The 23,336-nt window shown below is 50.9% G+C and overlaps 1 pseudogene; it reads left to right on the top strand.

Annotated features, from left to right (window-relative positions):
- The first annotated feature begins 3,795 nt into the window (after positions 1-3,795).
- LOC142571192 (uncharacterized) lies at positions 3,796-6,139 on the top strand (annotated as a pseudogene).
- Positions 6,140-23,336: the final 17,197 nt, after the last annotated feature.

Raw genomic sequence — 23,336 nt, 5'->3', positions numbered from 1 at the left:
ACACAGCTAAACTGACTAACGGCCTCTTCTATCATTCTGGGGTCGCTTATCTCTGGTTCTGAAATCATGAATCCAACCTTTCCACCAGGATAACATTTCCGCATTGTTTCAAAGAAATCTTCGGTCACCCTGCTGTGCTCAAGCTTCGCGCAGAAAAGCGCTTGCTAGGTCGTGCTCAGCAAAATGGTGAAAACTTCGCCAGCTACACTGAAGACGTAATTGAACTTTGCGGGCGCATTAATCCCACTAGGCCCGACGCTGAAAAGACAAAGAATGTCATGAAGGGCATAGAGGATGGCACCTTCCAAATGCTCTTGGCGAAAAATCCTCAAACGGTTGACGAGGTCAAAGCCATCGATGAGCTTTGCAAATAATGCTTTACTACGCGCCGAGCTGCCGCGCCGGACGACACGGTTTCGGCCCTAACCGACAGTTCCAATGTTGCTATCTCGTACTCTTCGTTCCACGACCAAATCAAGCAATTCGTTCGCGAGAAGTCGCCCGCCAATTGTCACTGCTGCCTGCTACCCAGTCGTCTGAGTCCTCGTTTCCCCGGAACTCCAGCGAGAAATACACGAACAAGTCAGCGATGCGCTACCTCTCGCTAATCAGCCACCTTCAGCGCCGGTTCTGCTCACGTACGCTGCCATCGTCGCCAGGCGAGAAGCTCTGGCACAACTTCTGCCTGAAGTTATGCACTACACGGCCACAAGCGGCTTCTGCGCCTCGCCTTGTGCAGCTGCGAACTGCTTTCTCAGAAGGGGCTTCTGCGCTCCTGCGCAGCTACTACGCCAAGTTCAAAATTTTGCACCCCTGCCTACGCCCCCTGTTGACAATCCGTGACGTAACCAAGCTGCTTCGCCTGTGGCTTTGCTGGCCATGCGGCATGGTTCTGCCGCCGGCGGGGTTGGTATCCTCTCGATACTGCGAGACTACAAGGGAATGCCCTTGACTGCCAGTCCCGCTATGCGCCACCAGTTCCACACTTGGCTCCTCCGTCTCCTGTTCACCAAAGCTTCAACACTCGTCGGTCTACATTGTGGGGAAAAACACAATATTCCTTTTTATATTTTTTTCACGTGTACGCCGCGACTTGTGAACTCAATAAAATTGCAAGTTTGAAGAAATCGGAAACCGGAGTGAAGAAGGCGAGCTGAGAGGGCAGGTGGCTCGGTAACTGGAACGGAAAAAGCACAAAACGAAAAGAAAAGAAATGCTAGGTGAAGAAAGTGCGGAAGAGCTCGAGCGGCGTAGCCACTGTGGTAGCAGATCGAGTGCCACGCTCGGGGGAGCTCCTGCCGTTGTTCCTGCTGCGGCCGAGTGCCCAAAGGCCAGATGAGGACGCCTGTTCCGGGACGAAGGACGAGGCCTGCTGAGTGGCTCCTGCGAGGGCGCAGTTGCTAAGGGTCGTTCCTGGTCGAGGCCTACCGAGGTGCTGCCCGCGTGGGTCGACCCTGGGTCGCGGTCCTCGTGAGCTGCGGCCGGACATCGGAGTGGTGTCCTCAACGCAGGCAGGCACCGCATACCATAGGGCAGCAGTGTGCCGGCGACGGTTCCCGCCGCAGCAACCGTGCCACCTCTGCCTCGGCTCACCTTGGCAACCGTACCGCGCAAGAAGCGAGCCATCACTACCCAAACTGTGAGATGGTCTTTTGAACTCTTAACGCGCCGAACGTTGGTCTAGGACTGGTTGTCTTAATTAACGCCCTGCCCTTCTCTGGACTGAGCATCGCGTACATCTGTCTGCGCGTGAAACTTGATCTGTGATGCTGTTTTCTTTTCTTTTGCTTTCCTTTACTTTGCACATGGTTTGTGTGAAAAGTAAACATCTTTTTTGCCTAATAGCGTTTCTTGCGCATCCTTTCTCGTCCTAAGACCCACAAACATTGACGAACGTCCATAGCCATGGCATACTTCTCGTCGCCGACCTTCCCTGTCCGTCATCGTCCGCCGCCTTCCAGCCGTGGGGGAAAACGAAAAGATGCAGTTCCGGAGGCAAGAACTGAGATCTCTTCAAACTGCTCAAACCCTCGTTTATACCCTGTGAATGTCATTGAAGTTTATACCGAAGGTATCGCCGTTCACGCGCTTGTCGACACAAGTGCCGCAGTGTCCGTGATTGTCGACCAGCTTCGCCTTACGCTCCGAAAAGTGGCGAGGCCGTTTTCTGTCATTTCGCTACGTACAGCAAGCGCTGAGCCGATTGAGCCCTCAGGAACGTGCACCGTCTATGCCGCCATACAAGACACTTTATGCCACGCCGAGTTTGTTGTTCTTCGCCACTGCTCTCATGCCATAATTCTGGAATGGGACATTCTCTCATCTTATCATGGTTTTATTGAAAGGGCCCGTGCAGATCTTGCCCTAAACCCCGTTTTGGGCCAGTCTTTCTGAAGATTTGCCTCTACCTTTTCGAGTATTCGTCGCCAACGACACTGGTATCCCTCCTTTCTCTTCCGCCCTTGTACCTGTTTCTTGTGCTGCTTTCTACGATTCCACAGTTCTTTTCACGCTATCTCAACTTGCGGCAAGCCGTCATTCCTTCTTTCTTCTCTTTGCCCTCCTTCCCTTTTGACAGGGCTCCAGCATACTTTACGTGTCGAATCCGTTTTCGTGTCCATCAAGCTTACATCATGGCGAGTGTCTCTGTTTTGCTGACGATTCGACACGAGTTCTGTCTGCGATGTGCCTGATGATTCGACTCCTCTTCAGTTTGACGCCATGGATCTTCCTGTCTCTGCGTCTGCGTGTGCATGTGACCGAACGTTTGTTCCGTCTATTGATAGGCAGCGCACGCAGATCGTCGACCTCCTTAATTGATTTACAACTTCTTTCTACCTCCAACAACAATGTTTGGGTTGTAACTCCACAGTCGTTCATCCCATCATCGCCGGCAGCCATGCGCCTCTACGCCAACGTCCATACCATGTGTCCGCGACGGAGCGCCGTGTCATCGATGAGCACGTAGAAGACATACTCCAACGCGTTCTAATATAGCTATCACGCAGTCCTTGGGTTTTTGCGGCATTTCTGATCAAAAAGAAAGTTGGGACAATTCGTTCTTATGTGGACTATCGACGACTCAACAAGATAACCCGGAAAGATGCCTATCCTCTTCCCCGTATCGATGACGCACTGGACTGCCTCCAAGGCGCTGAATTGCTTCCGTCATTAGACTTTTTTTAAATTCGAAAGCTTGCCCTTACGCATAAAAGTCCTTCGACTTAAGGGGGGACGCGGCTTTCGCATCGCGAAAAATGACCGAAAAACCGATTTTTCGAAAATCACATTTTCAGTTTTTATAACCCTTTCTCTACCTGATTCCAAAATATCTTCTCTGAAAACCGCTTAGAAGTGCTTTAAAAAAATTGTTGTATCAGCCACGGCGACGAGAAGTTTTGCGGAAATCGCAAAAAGACGGTGCTTTTCAAGCCACGACATCTCCGTAACGGCGCAACCGAACGCCGCCATCTTGGTCGCAACAAAAAGAGCATTTCTTCAGCTTCAAATCTACCGCCTTCCCGGCCTCCTCCGAGCGAAAACAAATGCAGAAAAAGCAAAAGTTTCGAGGTCTCGCGGAGGTTCCTGATTGGCGGCGCGCGCCACGTGACAGCGGCGCGCGGCCCCGTTGGTTTCCGGAGCGGTTGCCCCTAGCAACGGCGGGCGAAGTGCCGCGCGTCGTCTGCTCTTCCCGAGGCTACGTTCTCCATCGCCCGTATCACGAGCCTCTCCATAGTTTCGGTAGCAGCTCAAAAGCTCTGTGGCGTAGTTTCGCGTTGGATCTCGGCTGTGATCATGGATCGGCGACGGCACAAGAAGAAATACAAAACTTCGCATCACTTTGGCAGCCGTAAGCGCAAGTCTCCGATGCCCAAAAGTAAAGCGTCATCAAGAGCTTCCAGTGCTGATTCTGCTGATGTTCAGTGCGGCGCGGACATCGTGGACACACAGCAGCAGTTCCCTCAATGTATGGATGCTTCAGACCCACAACCAAGCACCTCGCGCGCCGACGTCTCGGACCCGCGACGACGCACCTCGGGCGCCGACGACTGGGACCCGCGACCAAGCACCTCGGGCGCCGACGACTCGGACCCGCGACCAAGCACCTCGGGCGCCGACGACTCGGACCCGCGACCAAGCACCTCACGCGCCGACGACTCGGACCCGCGACCAAGCACTTCACCCGCCGACGACTTGGACCCGCGACCAAGCACCTCGCGCGTGGATGAAACGCAGTCGAGATTCGGCAGTACAATTCAGGCTCACTTGGAACCGCACTACATATCGATAGAAGCTTCTCGTGGGCGAGCCGAGACAGTGCAAGCATCACTCAGTTCTGTTTCGGCGACCGAAAGAAAAATGAAGCTCACAGGTGAGAGAGGAAGTTGTGCCAATGTGGAGCTGGCGGATGAGTTTTTGGTTTTGCAGGTCACAGCATTGAATGCTTCGCACAAGAATGCCTTGTGCCAAGAATGCTCTCAGCCGGGACTGACTGTTCATTTGGGAACAAGGCATGGATTGGCTGCACGAATGCTACTGACCTGCAATGCCTGCGGCGTCGTTGCAAGTGAATGGTCATCGCCGCGAGTAGAGGGTGGTAAGGCTTTTGACGTGAATATGCGTGCAATGCAAGCAATTAAAACCACCGGCAGAGGGGCAACTGCACTGACTGACTTTTGGTCAGAATGAACGTTTCACACAGAGGCTTGCACCATAAGACATTCCAAAGACACCTGAAATCAAAATTCAGGCCTGCTGGTGGGATGGCTGCAGCAAGTCTCTTTTCTGATGCTGTGGCAGCTGTGCGGAAAGTTTACAGCGAAATGGACCTGGCATTCACAAAAAATGTGACGGTAGTCTACGACGGCACATGGATGACACGTGGTCATGCATCCCATATTGGTGTGGGCACAATAATTGAATTTTACACTGGTCTGGTGCTTGACTGCGTTGTGCTCTCGAACAGATGCCATGGATGCACGCTTGGGCCGAAAGAAAACGATGAAGGCTACAGTGAATGGAAAGAGAATCACGTGTGCCAAAAGAACACCGATGCAAACTCAAGCCGTATGGAGGTCGAGGCAGCGTTGATCTTGTTCAGAAGGCCACTGGAAAGGAATGACCTCCGCTACACATGTGTTGTTTGTGATGGGGATAGCCGTACCTTCCAGGCCCTTTGTGAAGACAAGGCTTATGGCTTCATTACATTCAACAAAGAGGACTGTATCAATCACGTTAAAAAGAGGATGGGTACAGCCCTGCGAACACTTGTCTCAAAAAGCAGAAGTAAACCAATTGGAGGGAAGGGTGGCCTGACCCAAGACCTAATCAAAAAGCTCACCAATTATTATGGCATGGCCATACGTAACAATAGTGAAGTAGATGATATGCAAAGGGCCATAATGGCAACCTTTTATCATATCACTTCAACAGATAAAGACCCTCATCATGAGCTCTGCCCTCCAGGACCCCTGAGCTGGTGCAGACACCAGGATGCAGAAGCTGAAGGTAAAGCTCCGCCAGAACACAAGTACACATTGGCAACACATGTTTCAGCTGCGTTGCTGCCTGTGTATCAACGCCTCTCGGATCCTCAGCTACTCAGCCGTTGCCAAGGCAAGAAGACTCAGAATGCAGCCGAGAGTCTCCACCCTGTCATTTGGTCAAAAGCGTGGCAGCTTGGGCGAGTTGGTGTGTCATAACTGTTTAAGGCTAGTAGTGCCGCTCAGGACGAGCAAAAAAGGAAAGAGGTAGGGGTAATCAAAGGGAGCGCTCACCCTGTTTTCCGCTCCCTTTGATTACCCCTACCTCTTTCCTTCTTTGCTCGTCCTGAGCGGTGCTACTAGCATTAAACAGTCATTTGGTCAATTCTACCAAAATAGCAAAATGCTTCATTGATCGCAGCAGAGACAGCTGTCAATGAGGCAGTCTGCAAGTACAGTGCTGGAACGCTTCGTGCATACAGACAGTTTTGTGCCTCACTTGGCTTGAAGCCAGGAAAGCATTCCCTTCAAAGAGCTGCAGAAAAGGATGCCCTACGAAAAAAAAGGCATCGAAAAAACATCAGATGAAAGGCCACATGCCCAAGAAGCCCCGCTGTGCTAAGGACACCAAGGACTACAATCCTGGTGCATTTTAGGAGAGTGGAGGCAAGGCAAAACTTTGAAGGCCTTTTTCTCAAAACTCTGTTCTTGCCTTTCTGCTCAGTTTGCGGAGCTGATTTCTTTGTTACCGTTTGGCCTATTCTGACTCTGTTTTTTTTGTCTTGTTCCTTGGGCTACAGTGCAGGTCGTGACATTCTTGCTTTTGGGCCTTGACGTTTTATAAATTTATGATGTGGCTGTTTGTTCACCTTGCAAGTGTGCTTGATACGAAGGTAACATAAAAAATGACACTCCAAAAAAATTTGTGTTGAAAAAAACAAAAGCAAGAATGTCACGACCTTCAGCGTGCATTTAGCTATGCAATCAGTACTTAACAAGCCTTCTATCACGTTTTTCATGTTCCCCAGGCTCTTCACAAAGTTCGAGGTTGAAACATTCTGCTCAATCAAATTTAATAAAATGTTCTTGAGGTATCACTCTGAAGCTTTTATGGAAGAATTGGGGAGACATTCTAAACATTTGTGCCAATTTTAATCAAAATCTATGAAGAAATAAGGAAGTTGATTTTCAAAGCCACGTCCCCCCTTAAGATCCAGTTTTCGGCAAGTCCTGGTGGCTAACGCAGATCGTCCGAAAACGGCATTCGTTAATACATGATGGCTCATACAAATTTACCGTGATGCCTTTCGGCCTGTGTAGTGCGCCTGCAGTGCTTGAAAGAATGATGGATAACATTCTCCGGGACCTCAAATGGCAGACATGCCTTTGTTATCTCGATGGCATTCTCGTCTTCTCCCCGGGCTTTTCTTCTCACCTGCTCCTACTCAAACGCGTGCTCACTTGCCTCACCGATGCTGGATTCCAGTTCAACTTAAAGAAGCGTCGCTTCGCCGCCCGGCAGCTAGTCATCCTTGTACACGTTGTTTCGAAAGATGGTGTGCTCCCATATCCAACCGAACTCCAAGCCATCGCCGAATTTCCACGACCAAAGACCGCAAAAGAACTCCGCAGCTTCATCGGATTATGCTCCTACTTTCGTTGTTTGATCCGCAACTTCGACACCATAATAGCGCCTTTGACGCAGCTTCTCGCGGGTAACCACGACGCCTTGGCCTGGCCGCCAGTTTGCGATGCCACATTCACGACGCTGCGTCGTCTTCTAACCTCACCCCTTCTACTCCGACACTTTGACCCATGCGCACCTACAGAACGGAGGCCAGTGGCGTCCGTTCTGTCGGTGCATTGGCGAGGTTCTTGCACAAGGAAAGACTGGCTTCCGTGAATACGTCGCTGCCTTCGCTAGCCGCGCACTCACGAAGTCGGAACGAAACAATTCCGTTATAGAAAAAAATGCTTGGTTATCATTTGGGCCGTAACTAAATTTCGTCCTTACCTTTATGGCCGCCCGTTCGACGTCATCACTGAACACCATGCACTCTGCTAACTGTCTTCCTTGAAAGATCCTTCAGGTCGCATCGCTCGATGGGCACTTCGCCTCCAGTAGCACGATATTCGAGTGCTGTACCGCGATGGTCGCAAACAACGGAACGCGGATGCCTCGTCTCGCTCCCCAGTGTCAGGCCATCCCAATTATCATAAAGTACGGATATTAGAGTCCTCCCTCACCGCCACGGACATGCTTTCGGAGCAGCAGAATAACCAATATATTTTTGCTATGCTGGCTTCTCTGTAACACCCATCAGCGCCTTCCCGTGACCGTGCATTGCGTCGCCAAACACACCGCTTCGCTGTTCAGGACGGGCCCCGATACCGGCGTGACTACCTCTCGGACGCGTGCAAATGGTTACTCGTGGTTCCTCGGCATCTACGTTCGGACATATGCGCAGCATTTCACGATGGCGCGCAATGAACACATGCAGGAGTAATAAAACATACGCGCGCCTGAGACACCGTTATTACTGGCACGGGATGTACCGATTCGTCTGCCAATATGTCCGCTCCTGCCTCGGTTGCCAACGCCGCAAGAATACCCCTCGTGCCTCAGCTGCTTCACTGCAAATATTGCCTTGTCTAGGACGGGCCTTTGACCGCGTCGGAGTTGATCATTATGGGCCCCTTTCCAGTATTTAGATGACAACCACTCGGTGATTGTGGCGATAACCATCTTACGCGCTACGCGGAAACTACGCCTCTGCCCAACGCATCTGCGCGTAACGTTGCCTGGTTCCTTCTGCGTAACATCATGCTTCGTCACGGAGTTCCCAGAGGACTGCCGAGCAACAGAGGCCGTGTCTTTCTCTCTGACATTATATTAGCCCTACTCAAGGAATGCCACGTAATTCGCCGTACCACTGCTGCATATCACCCGCAAGATAATTGGATGACTGAGCGCTTTAACCACACTTTCGGCGACATGCCATTCATGTACGTCGCATATCTGACCAGACCAACTGGGACCGCATTCTACGCTTCCTGACGTACGCTTATAATACCGCCACACAAACCACTACGGGATTTTACCCTTTCTTTCTTCTTTACAGACCCGAGCCTTCCTGTACAATGGACACCATCCTTCTGTATCACCTTGACACAACGGAGGCTACTACCCTGTCCCTGCTGCACACGCACAAAAGTGCTGAAAGCTCGGCCGCACATTTACTTCGGAAGACCAGCAACGAAGGAAGCACCTTCGGGATCTTCCCGCCTCTCCTGTACCCCCATACCACTAACTCGCTGCATGGCTTTGGGTTCCCGCTACTAGCCCTGCACTTTCACCCAAGCTGGTTTCCAAGTGCCGGAGTCCCTACCGTGTCGTCAGTGAAATGTCTCCTTTGAACTACTTGGTAGAGCCCCTTGAGACGCCTTCGGATGAGCGTCGCCGAGGGCGCGAAATCGTGCACGTTCAGTGGTTCAAGCCTTACTTCGATCCACCTGCGCTATCCTGCCCGTAGGTCGCCAAGAAGGCTCCTCTTCTTCGGGGAGGTAATTGTACTGGATAAGAGCGAGCACCAGGCACTGCTCCGAGCAGGACGATGACTAGGAGTTGTTAGAAGCCTTGTACCTGTGTGGCCTCTCGCTGCGGTGCTCTGCTGTCTGAGGGTTTCATCAGTTAACTATAACGCCTCTTGACACATGTAACGAGTCACTTTCCTGACGAGACAAGCAGCTTTAACAGGCGACGCAGCTTTGAGAGGTTGAATTTGCCGGGAACTGCAGTAGAACGCCAGGGATGGAGCTATGCAGCAGCGTCGCGAATGCACTTGCTCACGCAGGCAAACCCGAGTTCTCAGTATTTGATTACTTACCTGAAAGCTCCACCCGATATTGGCAAAAGAATATAACCTCCTCATTCTATGGGTGCCCAAATGGGTACCTCTTTATTTAATTTGACAACAGTTTCCAGAACGGAATACTCGCTTTGAGACCCGTATTACCCATTTGGGTACATTGTATTTTCCGCTTTGTGCAAGAGATGGCGCTCTAAGTCTTGCCGCGGGTTGCCGCGGGTACCGCATCTCCAGTCAAACGTGGCTTCCACCAGCGCCCCGCCTCCCCCTCGGTAAGTAAAATTTTCTTACGCTGCCTTGCGGCCCTCCTCCTAAACGTTCTGACTGTGATAACAATGAAGACGTACTACAGACTTTGCTGGTACATGTTTAGTACGAGTATTGCACGATGTATTGATACTAGGTGTGCGTGAAGCTTCAGGTACCCAGTTGGGTACCTGGAGATTCAGTTGTTCTGTGGTGATTTAGAGGAAAGTACCTCACTGACAAAGCAATCCAGGCTCTTTTGGAGCAGTGTGATGTGGATTTGTGATGCTGAGTCATGCGCGTTTTCACCCATTTTTTTTGGACATGGCCTGCTGCAACAGTTAGGTACACTAAATGAGGGGCTGTGAAAAGGCCATGCTTCCAAAGAGGGATCGGCTACATTTGCTGAGCCTTAAAACAAACATTGCTCATGTGCTATTAAATGCAGACCTTCGCAATTCACAGCAGCCTAATTTGGGCGCAGGAAGCGATCAAGAGTCTACATCTCCTAAAAGAGCCAAGGTGATTCCTCTACCGCCCGACGAGGTGTGCTACCACAGCACTGGACACTTTCCAGAACGTGAAAAGCTGAAGTTCCAGATGAAGTGTCGGAACCCGCAGTGCAAAGGGAAGTCGCGAGTAATGTGCCGTAAATGTAACGTGTTTCTTTGCCTGCAAAGTATGAACTGTTTCCTGGAGTTCCATACGGCCTAAGTCCCAGAGTACCCTCATAGGTACCAACAAACAAACTACCTCTCATTCAGATTTTTCACCCACAACATTTTTTCAGTTGCTTTGCTGTATTTTGCGTTCAATAAACAAAGTTTATCAAAATTGTTCGAGAATTGATGTTTCAGGACTGAGGAGGATAAACGGTGCTGGTATTTCCAGACAGCGACGGCCACTTAGGACGTCAATGCTAGGAAATAACCCACTGAAGAATTTTTAAAATTTTTATTGGCCCCTCAAAAAGCGTCTTTTTCGAGTCCCAGTCCAGAACGCTTTAATGAGCGCTGCGCTTTATAGGGGACCCAGAGAATGAGTAATGAAAATCTTGTGAGCAAGATCTTCATACTTTACAACGCTACAAGTGCGCGCGTCATATGAGTTTTCAGCGTCGTTGCTGACGTCTTCACAAGAAAAGTCACGAAAGACTGACAAAATTATCGAAGGGCAAGTGTTAATGAAGATGAGGAATGCGTCAAGGGCTGCAGAGGAAACACTGAAATTGGCAGGCCAGCTCGTTCTCTTTACTCTATCTGTCCGATGTTAATAACCGCCCGGAGGAGCGTAATGTTTGGTTAATCGATTACTTTTGAGTCGTTCCGAAATTACTTTCGTGGGGCAACCATTGGTAACTGCAATCAATAACATCTTTGAAGGAAATAATTGCACTTGGGATTGGTTACGTTTACGGCGAAGCTATTCATGGTTGGGGTTCCGTTCATTCTTGTTCTGCGTATTCAAAACTCAAGTCCCCAATTTGATGCAAAACCGTTGATCAGATGCAAAACCTATAGCTTTCACCATTTGGATATGTGTTTTGAGCACATTAGTTACCAATAGGTACCACTTTGAAGATCGGTAGGTTCTCAGGTAGATAATTAGGGTTTCTAAAACATTTGCCAATGTGCGACACGCATCGGCCCCGTATACGCCCGCAGCGCCCTCTCTTTGTCGGCTTTCCAAGCGTTTGCGTGTCTAGTTTCTTTTGCGTCCACTATCTCCTGGTGGCGCTCTTGTCGAAACTCCACGCATGTCGATTTTCCTCCGGCTTACCAGGGCGGCGGTCCCGTCGTGCACACAAATCTGTGTGCGTTCCTTTCGTCACAATGACAACTGATCAAGCCAATAACTGAATTGGCACTAGGGGTGTGCGAATATTGAACTTTTCGAATACGAATCGAACACGAATAAGGCAAAAGACTGTCTTCGAATATCGAATCGAACATCCAATATGTGTGTAGCATTAAAAAGTTCAAAACGAGGTAGCAATAGTTTTATTACCCTTTTGAATATAACATTGCATTTTGCAAGGCTCCTTCAGGTTAAAGAGGAACTCATTATAGGTAATGCACTCAGGTGATGCCAGGTAATGCTCTCAGTCAGGTAATGCCCTTGTTACAAGTTATTGTGAAGGGAAATTAACTGCTCAACATGTTGAGGAAGTAAGCGCTCTCTATTCATTGTGGCAACATTTCCACCGGTAGAAAAGACTCTTTTACTAGGAACTGAGGTGGAAGGGATGGCTAAGTACTTCTGGGCAAGTGCACTTAAAAGCGGGTACTTTAAGCGGCCAATAGTCTGCCACCACTCACAAGGATCCTTGCCCCTTTCCAGAATAGGCTTTTTCGCATAGTCTGTACTACCCTCCGAGGGGCAGCTGCCAAATGTGTCTTCTCATTGTTCGTCACTAGATCATCAGAAACATTCCATAATTCCATACACTCATATTTCACATACATACATGTAGATATACGCTACATATTTTATTGCGTATACTTACAGAACACGAAAGTACATCATATATCGTTATGAAAGAGTTCTGGAATAAAGCTTGGTAAAAAAAAACTGATCATGCCTCACGGGCGTGATGGAGATAGACTGAACCAGAGCCTACAGATAATGAGCGGATCATGCGAAGTTCTTAGTGAACAAACATGTTCTTAGGAGAATGCGGAGCAAGCATAAGATTCGTGAATTGCTCACTTTATCGCAGTCTGTCCTAATATTTGCCATTTCTACCGTTATTCGGCCGTCCTCGAACACTCGAGAATTTCCGAATATGCATTCCTCGAATCGAATACGCTTCGAATAAGGAAAATGTTCGATTCGTATCCGAAATTTCGAATATTTGCACACCACTAATTGGTACTTTTGCTGAAAATTCTCTCAGCTCTGTGTCGTGTGCTAAACAGTTTCGCTGGTCATCCACCTTCAAAGAATGGAATGGCTAATAATTTTTTAACATGTAAAAGACCGATACAATATGACTTTTATTATAAAAGGCGAGCAAAAACGCCAAAAGAAAGAACAAGGACGCAAACCAGCAAGAGGGAATTGATTGAAGGTGAAAAATATGCACCGACGATTACGATGCTCCATAATGCGAAATTTGAGCGCAGCTCAGGAAAGAAGTATGAGTGTCAATATTTGACTATCAATATGACTGTCAAGCGAACGCTGTGAGTAGTCTGGCTGACGCGGACAATGTTTCGTGCGGCTCATTGCAAACGGAGCAAAGTGTGGCGCGACTGCCTCACTAATCGGGATATCGCGAGATGTAGTTTGTGGGTGACGCGTGGATGGGATTCACAGCAGCCGCCACAGACAGACATCCGCTCTTGCAGCGCTTTCTTTCCATAAACAGTATCGATAGACGCACACGCCGCATGCCTTATTGATGACTTCATCGGTGAACAAACAACGACGCGCTACTCTGGCGTCATCTGGTAGAGGTCGTGGCCGCAGAGCCCGTCTTGGGCGGCAATACGTTTTTTTTCTCACGCATCCCTATACCATGCTGCTGCGCTTTCCTTCTCATGGTTCCGCAGCACCCCTTCCTCTACTTTTGTCCTCGCCCTCTCCTCGCTATCCCAACCTTTCAACCCACGATGCGCTCCACTTTCGCTTTTTCATCCTTCGCTGTGCTCGGTCGCTTGGTTGCACCAAGAAAGCCCACACTCAACGCAGAAAAGGACGCCTAACAACTTTGCTCTAAAAGCAGCGAAAAACACAATGGGCACTAGCAGGCGGACGATGGCATGAGGCGGGAACTAACTACCTAATTTTACAGCGAAAGCTGTATTCAGTAATCTTCTGTAGTTTTGTCACCGTCCGGCAACAGAAACGGGCTTCACGGTTTCTAGCAATCCCATACGGGTGCAGTGCGCTGGCGCAGATGTTAAAATGCCGAACAAGTTAGAACGCTTGCCATGAACAATAGCACGACGTCAAGGTTATCGCAGTGTATAAGCAGGAGAGGTACCGGCGCTAAAAACAGCTGCGTAATCGATGGGGTGGTCACGTATAGATTGTATAGCCGAAGAGCAACGTGCGTACGAGGAGCGCCGGAAGGAACAGCAACGAGAATGTAAACGGCACCGGCGCGAAACGACCACCGACGAAGAACGTTCCCGCGAGGCTGAACGGACACAATCGCGAGCCCGGGTACCTCCTAACGAGCAACGACGCCAGACTCGTAACGCAAGAAAATGATAAAAATTCCGCTCTTTGAAGATATAACGGCAGGAAAAGCACTATGCTTTTCGGTTAAGAGCTTTGACTGTGGTCAGCTTTCGCTGCCATTCCACCTTCACAGAGTGGAATGGTTGTCATTCTTATGTTTTATATTTTTACCTTAATGCTAGACGAGCACGCAGGGCTGCGTCGTCACAGCCCTGAGGACTGTTACTGCGTCCTCGCATCTTAAGGCTATCTCCACCCACTGAGAGTACATGCTCTAGCGCAGTGCAGTTACAGGGCGCGTTCGTCGACAAACTCCAACCGACGCCAACCAGTTTTTTTGAGACGCAGGTTTTCTCGCACGAGAGTTTTGGCGCCGGAATGTGTATATACAGCCGCATGGAGGAAGGAAAATATAAATAGGGGCTGACTGACTGACTGAAAAACTTTATTGTTTGAAGTATTTACAGGGAGCGTGTGGAGCAGTCCTTAAGGGGCCGTTCCTTATAGAAACTAGGTGGGCACCTCATTACAGGAGCCCATTGGCTGTAGCCGCGGCTCGGGCACGGCCGACCAGGGCGGGGCCTTGGCCTCACTCTTTGTGAAGCTACTGGTATCTTAGACTGATCGCCTCCATCCCCTGAAGCAGAGTCGGGCTCATCCGGCGTTCCCCGAGCTCAGAGGTAGAGGACAAGTGCGCAAGCCGAACGTGCGACTAGCACTCGAGGGAGGAAATGGCAGATGCGAAACCACGTGACTACTGGCAACGTTCGATGTTTCGTCTATCCAAGGCTCCCGGCGCTGTCCGGAAAACTGGCGGACGAGCCGGTCGGACGAGCGTTCGTCGAGACGCCAGCATGCGGTGGTTAGGTTACGGTGGGCCGTCCCCAACAGCAGCGACCCGGCGCTGCGATGACGTTTCAATCTCGACGACTCCTCTGGCGACAGGACTCGGAGCCCCACAGACCGTTCGAATATGGATGAGAGCGATGGAGGAGAACAAGCCAAACGCGGTGCGGGCACCCTCTTTCAACCAGCCGAATACAACGCCGCGCGTAAGAGTGCTCCAGAATGCTCAGAAACGACCAGCTGAAGACGGCATAAGTGACGCCGGAAGTCGGCGTTACTCCGCGGTCATGTCGGGCCAGAGTCTCCTCTCTTTATATTTCTCGCCTTCCGCTTGCTACCACAGGCGCAACCACGCCGGGTTGCACGTAAGTTTGCGTGGTTGCAAAATTACGCGCAGCCCGGTGTGCTGGCACACCGTAGCGATTTGAACAACAGGCCAGTCGCGATGTATTCCATCACCATACGACCTAAGGCAAGCCCATCTGCATTTTGTGAGAAGAAACATGCATGCTGATCGTGGCTTCATAGGAATCGTTCTGATTTGCTTATTATGTTTCGAGTGGCCACTCACAGCGGAGCCACAGCGCGCCGAAGAAAAGTCTGGCAGAGGAGAAGGTCGTTGCGCGTTTTATTCACCGACTGCGGCCTGAGGTATATTGTTCTCGCGGCAAGTGAAGCTCCACGGAAACAAAGCTATGCGGCGCCGAACAGTAAACACGTATGCTTGCGGCTAGCGCATTGACCGGGCCAAAGTACGTGCCATAAAGCTTTTGATCTGGTGCTGGTGGTGAAAAACTTTTATTGCTCTCAGACGAGAAGCACATGGGGGCACGCAATGGGCCGGTCCTTAAGGGCCCTGCCCTTAATATACTGGGTTGAATCCCTAGTACGGGACCCCAGTGGCGTCGGCCGCTGCCCGGACGCGCTCGACCAAGGCCCTCTGGGCCTGCAGGTCATAGCAGCCGAGCAACGTCGCCTCCCAGTCTTCCCGAGTGGGGTTGGGGTGAGGGGCAATAGCTGGGTTAGATGGGCAGGCCCACACCATGTGGTAAGTGTCCGAAGACTTCTCCGCACAGTGTGGACAACTGCCCGTGAAAGAACGATCAAAATGTTTGAGTGCTGCCGGGCACAGCAGAGTGTTTGTATAGAGACGGAGTAGAAGCCGCTCCTCCGTCTTAGATAGCCCTTTACTCGGGCGAGGGTAAAGGCTGTGGCCAGATTGATAAAGCAGGACAATGTCTTTAAAAGAAAATAGGCAGGATTAAATTCAAGATCCTGATCAAGGGGGTCGAGAAAGGAAGCCCGGAGAGACAGCGCGCGGGCGGCGGCATCGGCTACCTCATCCCCCTCGAGACCCATGTGAGCAGGAGCCCATACTAGGTTCCGGTGAGCGGGGTCCCCGGTTTAGGTGCAACATTGACGTAGTCGGTAGGCTAAGTATGGAGCCCAGCCTTGCTCGACGTTCCGACAGGCCCCTCGCGAGTCGGAGATAATTGTTTTGGAATCAGAGTGGGTAGCAGCCAGTGAAATGGCGACCTCCTCCGCATGAGTTATGTCGCGGGCGCGAAATGTAAGCCCGTTAACTGTTTTGGACTGGTGGACGACTGCGGCCGTGTACCATCCCCCATAGTGGGGGCCGGAGGCGTCCACGTAATAAGTGCCGGGTTTCGACCCATAATGGCCGCCCGCGCCAGGCGCCGACCATTATCGTCCTCACGTATCATATTGTTAGGAAGAGGGCGTACGTGGAGGGCGAATCTCCACTCGAAAGGGAGTCGCACTCGCTCTTCCATAAGGATGGTGTGTTGGATGTGTAGTCGGGCAAGGAGGCGGCGACGCGACAGTGTCTTAGAGAGGCGTGTGTATTGGTTAGTTAAGTGAGCCTCTCGGAGCTCGCGGAACGTGTTCACCATGCCTAGACCCAGTAGACGCCGGTTAGAGGTGTTCACGGCAAGATCGAGGGCTCTCTTAATAATTTTGCGGTGGATAACTTCGAGTGCGTCCTCGTCTTGTTTCCGAAGGTGGAGGTAAGGAGTCGAATATAAGATTCGACTGGTCGCGAATGCCTGCGCCAGCCGCAAGGCGTCCTTCCACCGCAACCCCCAGCGGCGTTTGTTGGAAACCCGGCGGACCATGCGGCCCACCTGGTCCCCCACCTTACGGAGCTGGGCCAGGGTAGTGTTCGACCGTCTATGTTGATCAATGAAAAGCCCCAGTAGCCGGACTTCTGTGTGTTCAGGAATTGGTCCTGTCTCCAGAAAGAGCTCAATTTTGGCTGTACACTTTGGTGAGGGGCATATGTGTACAAATTCAGGCTTTTGAGGGGAGCATTGCAGGCCACAGTGGCGAGGATAACGGTCCACTATGGTCGCCGCTTGTTGCAGGTTGGCCTCAATGTGTCCGAATGAGCCCTGCGTGGCCCACAGGGTGATGTCGTCGGCATACAACGCATGCTGCACACTAGCGACAGCACCCAATTGGGCCGGCAGGTGCATCATAGCCAGATTGAATAGGAGAGGAGACAGCACTGCACCCTGTGGTGTTCCTCTGGTTCCAAGTCCGAAGGGACCGTGTTCAGTGTCCTGGATTTTAATGCAGGAGTCACGATCTGTCAAAAATTGCTGAATGTATCTGAACGCGTTGCGTCCGCAGCCGGTTTGTGAAAGATGGGTGAGTATTACCTCGTGAGTAACGTTGTCGAAGGCCCCCTTCAAGTCTAAGGCGAGTACGACCTTATCGTTGTGGGGGCATTCGACCGGGTCAAGGATGTCCCGATTGAGTTGTAGCAGAACATCCTGTGCGGACCTGCGCGGGCGAAATCCGAACATGGAGTCTGCGAAGATGTGTTGATTTTCCATGAATTCGGACAACCTGTCGTCACGCACCATCGTCTCCATTAGTTTGCCCACACACGAGGTGAAAGAGATGGGGTGAAGTTTGTCCGTGTTGATGGCCTTGCCAGGTTTGGGAATGAAAGTTACCAGAGCGGTTTTGCAATCGTTGGGGAGTGGCGCGACCCCGAGCCAGATTGAATTGATGTAATCCAATAAGGACTGGTAGGCCGGGTCGGGTAAGTTAGCGAGTAATTTGACTGTAATTTTGTCCCGACCCGGGGCTGTGCCACGTTTCATTTTTGCCAGGGCTGCCCGCAAATCGTGGAGCTCGAACGGCTGATCTAGCTCAGCGTTCTCCGAACCCGCATAAGAGTACGCCGATCCGCAGGGGTCCTGGGTAGTGCACAAGTATTGGTCCCGTAACTTGTGCGCTAGCTGAGTTGTGTTGCCGTGAAAACTGTGTATGGTACGTTGTGGATGTTTATGAGCTTCTGTGTCGGTCTACGTTGGGTAGATAAGGGCGCGGAAGAGCCGCCAGGTATTCCTGCTGGACATCTGCCGCGCCGCCGTGTTGCAACGATCCACCCAGTTGGCGTCTGCGAGCTGGGCCGCATACTCGGCCGCCCGCTGGGTGAGCTCGGCAATTCGAGCCTTAAGTTTGCGGTTATGCTTTTGTCGGCGCCACCGGCGGACGAGGCAATGCCGCGCTTCGCAGAGGTGGAGGGGGTGGTTATCCACGTCCGATATCGCCTTGGAAAGCTGAATTTTGGTTTCGGTGGAACGAAGGCTAGAAACCAATTGTTGGGACCATGACTGGTAGCCTTGCTTGAGTATAGATGTCGCTGTGTTGTAATTTTGGCTAAACTTGGACCAATCTGGGAGTCGGGCCTGTGTTGTGGGTTTTGCTAATGGCTTGGTCCGAATTGTAGTGTTTCGGATGCAGTGGTCACTACCGAGGGTTTCCTCTGTGTTGACCCAGTCTGCATACTGAATGTTGCGGGTAAAGGTCAAATCCGGACACGTCCCGTGTCACTGAATTGCCTATACGGGTTGGGTGGACGGGGTCCATGTGAAGAGTGAGGCCCAACGTTGACGCAAGCTCCGCCAACTTGCGTCCCCGTTTCTCTTCACGCCGGTACCTCTACGCTTGACTGGGGGCGTTGAAATCGCCAACAATCAAGAGGGGGTCCCGACCCGCAACTCTTAGCGCACGGCTAAAAAGTTCGGAGAATGATACATTCGGCAATTTGGGTGTGCAGTAGATATTTAGAATATGCAATGGTGAGTCCTGTTTGCGGAGGGGGAGGAGAGTCACCATTACATGGGAAAAGTCAAGGTGGAGGTATAAGTCGACCATATTTGCAGTATAATTTTATGATAATTTTACGAACGCAAATAGAAGACGAGGGGTCCTGCTGAAACGTTGTATAGTTTAAGGTGGCGCCTCTTCCTGGCTCTTGAAGGGCCACCACGGCGGGCATATCTTCAAAAGTTGAAAAGAAAAGCAGAAGGTTGGCCCGCTTAGTACGAGACCGTAGTCCTCGGCAGTTCCATTGAGTTACAGTGACAGGATATGCCAATTTAGATAAGCGGGAACGCCTACACCGAGGTTGTCCCGCCATGTTCGGTTTTAGGTGTTAGAGGAGGGAAGGTAGGTGTCCCGGAGCCAGCAACCAGGGGCTGAAATTCAGCTCCTGATAGGGGGCAGCTGTCCTCGTCATCCTCTAGATCAATTGCTCGACGCGACGATTTGGAGGACCGGCCGGATACATCTTTAAAAGGACCGGCCCGGCGAGACGTGCGGGGTAGATTCGCGACATGTTGGGCAATCATGGTAGGAAGGGCCTCCATGACTTTGGCAATGATGCGTTCCATTGCCGTCCCGATAAGGGTCTCGAATTTGGCGTTAAGACGGGCTTCAGGATTGGCCACAAAGGCGTCTGACGTCACCGGCGCCGCCGCGTCCCTCTCCATGGCTTCTGCTAAGGGTGCAGATTGGGCGGGGAGCAGCGGTTTTAGCTTCTAAGGCTTCAATTTTCGCAAGTAGCATCTCGTTTTGGACCCGGAGAGATGCTACCAAGTTGCGAAGCTCGGCGTCGGTCACCGAGCTAGGGGAAGGAGAACGTGGTTGGGAGGAGGAGGCAACCTTACCCGAGCCGATCACCTGTTTTCCCTTTTTGACCGCAGTTGCCCAGGCACCGGTCTCGCCTTGGTAGTGGGCTTGCTTCCCCGATCCGCCGTGTGGGGGTGGTGGTGGCGCTGGCTCGCCCTTAGCGTCACGCCCGCTTGGGGGCACTTGCTTCTTGGAGTTGGTGACGTCACCGCGGGGAGCTGAGTCACCGCCGGTGGCACGAAGCTGCTGACGTGGCTTCTTTCTCGTCGCATCAGGTTTTTCGCCCTTTGGGCGGCCGTCTTGGTGTCAAGGCGGTACTTGGCGGTACAGTCTCTGGAGTTTGTGGCATGGCCGCCACCACAGACAGCACATTTCGGATTGCACTCATGAGGGGCCCGCAACCCTTCGACGAAAGGAGCCTGCAGTCGACACAGGCCGCACTTGTCTTGCATTGGATTTGGGCATGAGTCTGCTCTATGGCCCACGGTGCCACACACACCACAGGCAGGGATAGTGCGTAGGTAGGGCTGCACTTGGACAATCTCCGAGTTGTAGTTCACTGTCCGGGGCCTCACTTTTCCGGCAAAAGTCAGGCGAGCCTTATTGGAGGTTCCAAATTTGCGAATTTTGACGATAGCGCCATGCCTCCACTGGATACCGTCTTTCAGAGTTTCCCCTGTTTCTTGATTTGCCACAGTGATGACGCCGTAGCAAATTTCTGCGCCATTTTGCTTGAGATGGCCCCGCAGTGGCACGTCTCCCTGAGCCGATTTGATCACAAAATCACCAAGCAGGCGGTCCGCCACGTAAGCATTCTTGGTGCTCGCAATGAGTAGATTTTGCTCGCGGGAAAAAACGAAGCTGAGTTCCGCCGCCATTTGCGCGCCGAGGTAGGCACGCAAGGCCAGGCCCAGCTCACCATATTGGAAGGCACTCCCGATGGCCACAGCGGCTCGGGACTTGATGATCACGACGAAATCGTCGGGTTGGAACTTGGGGAGAGGTTTGGGCCTCCATGTTGATTTAAGTTGGCGGTCCTTGGCCACACGCGAGACCGGACCGTGCTAAGGTGAGGTCGACCTGCCGGTTGTCGTTGTGGCGTCTGCCGTCATTTTGGCGTTCCGGCGCTGAGAGCGGCTCTCAATGAGACGCAGGAGATTTTCGTTCCGGAGCTGGTCCGATGTTGCCGAATTGGGTTCCTTGGCTTGAGGAATCGTCGACTAGACCATGGCCTCCGGGTCGTAGCCGCGTTGAGGTGGGGAGTTTGCTATGTTGGTGCGGAGAGCGGCTTCTTCCACGCCGGGTGCCGGTGCAGCCGTTAGGCTTAGCGGCGGCGCCGCCAAGCACGAGTGAAAGTCCGCTCAAGATTGGCGAAAAATTTGGCCCACCTGGATGAAAGTGATGTCCCGGTGTGCAGGGCAACTTGCTGCGTCCGATGGATGCAAAATTGGCAGGGTTCGACGAATTGGTCCGTGGCTCCTGTCGAAAATGACGGAGCCGAGGTGACATGCGTCCGATCGCTTCACTCGCCGTACGCGGACCCCTTTTGATCTGCGCGCATGCCTACGTTCTTCTGTCGAGTGTTGTTCACTATTGCGTCGCGTCTGCCAACCTTCATTTCCATGCGTCCCTCGAGCACACAGATACAATTGCTGCAATATAGCGGATTCGACCCTTTATTCTCACAGCAGCCGGTTCTTTCCCATCCTTCTACGTGGCTATCTTACGTGTCACGAATGAATCATCATCATCATCATCATCATCATCATGGTTACGCCCACTGCAGGGCAAAGGCCTCTCCCTTACTTCTCCAACAACTCCGGTCATGTACTAATTGTGGCCACGTCGTCCCTGCAAACTTCTTAATCTCATCCGCCCACCTAATTTTCTGCCTTCCCCTGCTACGCTTCCCTTCCCTTGGAATCCAATCAGTAACCCTTAATGACCATCGGTTATCTTCCGTCCACACTACATGTCCGGCCCTAGCCCCCCCCCCATTTATTTTTCTTGATTTCAACTAAGATATCATTAACTCGCGTTTGTTCCCTCACCCAATCAGCTCTTTTCTTATCCCTTAACGTTACACCCATCATTCTTCTTTCTATAGCTCATTGCGTCGTCCACAATTTAAGTAGAACCCTTTTAGTAAGCCTCCAGCTTTCTGCCCCGTATGTGAGTACTGGTAAGACACAACTATTACACACTTCTCTCTTGAGGGATAATGGCAACCTGCTGTTCATGATCTGAGAATGCCTGCCAAACGCACCCCAGCCCATTCTTATTCTTATGATTATTTCCCTCTCATGATTCGGATCCGCCGTCACTATCTGCCCTTAGTAGATGTATTTCCATACCACTTCCAGTGCCTCGCTACCTATTGTAAATTGCGGTTCTCTTCCGAGACTGTTAAACATTACTTTAGTTTTCTGCAGATTAATTTTTGGACCCGCTCTTCTGCTTTGCCTCTCCAGGTTAGTGAGCATGCAATTCAAATGGTCCCATGAGTTACTAAGCAAGGCAATATCATCAGCGAATCGCAAGTTACTAAGGTATTCTCCATTACCTTTTATCCCCAATTCTTCCCAATCCAGCTCTCTGAATACCTCCTGTAAACATGCTGTGAATAGCATAAGAGAGGTCGTATCTCCCTGCCTGACGCCTTTCCTTATTGGGATTTTGGAACCGCTATAGACATCTTTCAGTATTTTTACATACGGCTCGTCTACACCCTGATTCCGTAATGCCTCCATGACTACTGAAATTTCGACAGAATCAAACACTTTCTCGTAATCAATGAAAGCTATATATAGGGGTTCGTTATATTCCGCACATTTCTCTATCAGCTGATTGATAGTGTGAATATGGTCTATTGATGAGTAGCCTTTACGGAATCCTGCCTGGTCCTTTGGTTGACAGAACTCTAAGGTGTTCCTGATTCTGTTTGCGATTACCTTCGTAAATACTTTGTAGGCAACGGACAGTAAGCTGATTTGGCTATAATTCTTCAAGTCTTTGGCGTCCCCTTTCTTATGGATTAGGATAATGTTAGCGTTCTTCCAAGGTGTGGTACGCTCGAGGTCATGAGGCATTGCGTATACAGTGTGCCCAGTTTCTCTAGAAAAATCTGCCCACCACCCTTCAACAAATCTGCTGTTACCTGATCCGCCCCGGCGGCCATCCCCCTTTGCATAGCTCCCAAGGCTTTCTTTACTTCTTCCGGAGTTACCTGTGGGATTTCGAGTTCTTCTAGGCTATTCTCTCTTCCATTATCGTCGTAGGTGCCACTGGTACTGTATAAATTTCTATAGAACTCCTCAGCCACTTGAACTATCTCATCCATATTAGTAATGATATTGCCGGCTTTGTCTCTTAACGCATACATCTGATTCTTGCCAATTCCTAGTTTCTTCTTTACAGTTTTTATGCTTCCTCCATTCATGAGAGCATGTTCAATTCTATCCATATTTTACTTCCTTATGTCAGCTGTTTTACGCTTGTTGATTAACTTCGAAAGTTCCGCCAGTTCTACTCTAGCTGTAGGGTTAGAGGCTTTCGTACATTGGCGTTTCTTGATCAGATCTTTCGTCTCCTGCGATAGCTTACTGGTATCCTGTCTACCGGAGTTACCACCGACTTCTATTGCACACTCCTTAATGATGCCCACAAGATTGTCGTTCATTGCTTCAACACTGAGGTCCTCTTACTGAGTTAAAGCCGAATACCTGTTCTGTAGCTTGATCTGGAATTCCTCTATTTT

The sequence above is a fragment of the Dermacentor variabilis genome, chromosome 2 (genome assembly GCF_050947875.1).
Source record: "Dermacentor variabilis isolate Ectoservices chromosome 2, ASM5094787v1, whole genome shotgun sequence".
Lineage (NCBI taxonomy): Eukaryota > Metazoa > Arthropoda > Arachnida > Ixodida > Ixodidae > Dermacentor > Dermacentor variabilis.
Note: the sequence above shows the minus strand (reverse complement) of the source record. Positions and strands in the feature narration are given on the sequence as shown.